The sequence below is a fragment of the Carlito syrichta genome, unplaced genomic scaffold, assembly GCF_000164805.1.
Source record: "Carlito syrichta isolate Samal-C Ts95f unplaced genomic scaffold, Tarsius_syrichta-2.0.1 Scaffold309333, whole genome shotgun sequence".
Classification (NCBI taxonomy): domain Eukaryota; kingdom Metazoa; phylum Chordata; class Mammalia; order Primates; family Tarsiidae; genus Carlito; species Carlito syrichta.
The window spans coordinates 222,141-225,604 of record NW_007253429.1 but is presented as its reverse complement, the minus strand read 5'-3'; the positions used below and the strand labels follow the sequence as shown (position 1 = coordinate 225,604).

The 3,464-nt window shown below is 43.2% G+C and overlaps 1 pseudogene; it reads left to right on the top strand.

The window, feature by feature from the left end:
- LOC110596471 overlaps positions 1 to 3,114 on the top strand; it is a 23,738-nt pseudogene extending 20,624 nt beyond the window's left edge.
- Positions 3,115 to 3,464: the final 350 nt, after the last annotated feature.

Sequence of the window (3,464 nt, the reverse complement as noted above, 5' to 3'; positions counted from 1 at the left end):
TGGCCGGGAGAGGCCACTGCACTCCAGTCTGGGCAACAGAGTGAGACTCCAACTCAAAAAAATAAAAAAAAATAGGTCAACCCTTAACAGACACCATTGGACACTCATTGTAGAAGCCTTACATGTGCAGCGAGTGCTGCTGAGGATTTAGTCATATTTTAAGCTTTACTATTCACCAGAGGATTCACTCAGGGGAGAAGCCATATGAGTGCAGTGAGTATAGGCAAACCTTTAACTGGAAGTCCAACCTCAACAAACATTAGAGAACACATGCAGAATAGAAGTCTTATTTCTACAGGGAGTATGGGAAGAGCTTTAGAAGTAAGTCCATCTTTAATAGACATCAGTGGACTCACTCTGGGGAGAAGCCCTATTTTTTTTTTGCAGCAAGTGTGGGCAAGGCTTTAGCAATATGTCATCCTTCATCAGACACCAGAGAACACACTCATGGGAGAGTCCTTATGTCTGCAGGAAGTATGGGTGAGGCTTTAGCCAGAAGTCATATCTCGTTAAACACCAGAGGACACACTAAGATGAGCAGCCTTATATTTGCAGGGAGTGTGGGTGAGGCTCTCATAACAAGTCAACCCTCATCATACATAAGAGGATACACTTGGGAAAGAAGCCTTATATTTGCAGGAAGTGTGGGCGAGGCTTTAACCAGAAGTCACATCTTATCAAACACCAGAGGACATACTCAGGGGAGAAGCCTTATGTTTGCAGGGAGTGTGGCGAAGCTTTCATGACAAGTCAACCCTTATCATACATTAATAGGGTACGCTCAGAAAAGAAGCCTTATATTTGCAGGTAGTGTGGCCAAGGTTTTATCTGGAAATCATTTCTCCTTTACCACCAGAGGACACACTCAGAAGATAAGCCTTATGTGTGCAATGAGTGTGTCCTAGGCTTTATCCAGAAATCACTCCTTGTCCACCAGAGGATACACTCAGGGGAGAAGCCTTTTGTCTGCAGGGAATATGGGCACAACTTTAGCCAGAAGCCACATCTCATCAAACACCAGAGGACACACTCAGAGGAGAAGCATTTTATTTGTACAGAGTATGGGCGAGGCTTTCATTGCAAGTCAGTCCTCATCATATATGAGAGGACACATTCCGGAGAGAAGCCTTATATTTGCACAGAGTGTTGCCAAGGCTTTATCTGGAAATCACTCCTCCTTGACCATCAGAGGACACACTCAGGGGAGAAGCCTTATATCTGCAGAGAATGTGGGCGAGACTTTAGCCAGAAGTCATATCTTATCAAACATTAGAAGACAATGAGATGAGAAGCGTTTTATTTGCAGGGAGTGTGGCAAGGCTTTAGTGATGTCACCTTCATCATACATGAGGTGGCGCACTCAGGTAGAAGACTTACATGTACTGTGAGTGTGGCCAAGGTTTTAGCCAGAAATCACTTCTTCACAAGAGAATATACTCAGGGGAGAAGCATTGTGTGTGCAGGGAGTGTGGGCAAGGCTTTAACCAGAACTCAGATTTCTTCAGACACCAGAGGATACATTGAGGGTGAGGCAGGACAGCTAGCATAGCTTAGATTTAGAAAGTGAGTTTCTCACATGTGGGCTTAGGTAATTAGGAAACCAGATAATCAGGCATCTTCATCTGGGTACCATCTTATTGGGACATCTCTTTTAAACAACTAAACACTGTCTTAAATCCAGACCCATCCTTGGAATATGAGGCTGCTGGCTACAAGGACTGAGAACAGGACAGTAGGGAGTTACCAGAGATACCAAAGCACAGTGCTCTAAGATAAAACTTAAACAGCAAATTTTCATGTTGTCTCAAAAGTTCCTTGTGACATAGACAGAACTTAGAAGTAAAACAGTAATTGACACCTGTGATCAAAGCTTAGCTTAGGAACAGGTTACTTAGCCATCATTTTGGAAATTTATAAAGCACTCTTTTTGTTTTGTTTTTTTTGAATTGAGTCTCACTTTGTTGCCCAGGCTGGAGTGCAGTGGTACACTCAAGACCACCATAGCCTCAACCTGCTGGACTCAGGTGATCCTTCTGCCTCAGGCTTCCAAGTAGCTGGAACCACAGGCATGTGATACCTAGCCTGACTAATTTTTTGATTTATTGTAGAGACAGTGGCTCACCAATTTGCCCAGGCTGGTCTTGAACCCCTGAACTCAGGCAGTTCTCTTGCCTCAGCCTTCCAAAGTGTTTGGGTTATAGGCATGAGCCACCATGCCTGGCCAAAGCACTCTGCTAACAGAAGGGAGTGTGCTTTTCCCATTAAGGCCACTCATGTTCTCTCTTGAACATGTCATTTCTTTTTCTCTTCTAATAAATTGTACTTTAAATCTGTCTCTGTGTCTTGCTCTGAAATGCGTTTCTACAGCAAGCCAAGGACCCAGGGAACAAATATACCCCACACCATTCAGGATCATCTCTGGCGTCTAACTGCGGTGCTTGAAAGGCTTGTGACTCTCCGATGTCACCTTGTGGATTTGTGAGTATTGTTGCATCCTTTTACTCTTTCTTTTCCCAGGCTCTGCTGATTGCCTTTTACACCTTTTTTTTTTTTTAAAGGGCTATCTACAGGCTCTCCTTCCTGTTGCTGTGTTTCTGCTCCCTGCAACCAGGTTACTGGCCCTCTCTGACAAGAGGCTAGTGGAGATAAGAAGGAGCCAGACTACCCCTGCATTTTCTAGAGTTGAGACACAGGTGATCTTTCCTGACAGGAGGCACAGACATGGAGGCAGAAGCTAAAGCATCATTCCAAGTAGCTACAAGAAGGCCCATTTGATATACTATGCCTTCTTTATACTTGTTATAACAACGATGAGGCGGGGTTTTCTTTGGTGTTTGAGGAGTCAAATAGTCTTTATTTTTAGCCTTTAGCATGCAAATTATTTGGGAATTTAAATGTGCAGTTTACAGATAGATTTTTGGAAAAGGAAATCTTTTTTTCTTTTCTGCTTGCTTTGAATCTTCTGGTTACTAAGCTATTGGTGGTTATATAGAACTTTTCCAAGGTTATGTGAAGATTTTGTTTTTATTGTACTGTTCAGTCAGTTCTAGCTAAATTGTAAGCATTCAAAACTGAAAAGGAAAAAGAAATTTTAAAGATTAAACTTCTTTTCCCAATTTTTATCTGCAGCCTTTATTTGGTCTTTGCTTATATCTGTGTATATATGTTAAATGTGTTTATGTGTTTTGTTTTTTGTTTTTTTTTTGAGTTGGAGTTTCACTCAGTCGCCCAGACTGGAGTGCAGTGGCCACTCCCGGCCACCGCAGCCTCGACCTGCTGGGCTCCGGCGATCCTTCCGCCTCAGCCTTCCGAGTAGCTGGAATTACAGGCATGCGCTACCATGCTCGGCTGATTTTTTGATTTATCTTAGAGATGAGGTCTTGCTGCTCAGGCGGGTCTCGAACCCGCAGGCTCAGGCAAAAATGTGTTTTTGTGTACGTACATGTTGTGTTGTGTCTAGCATG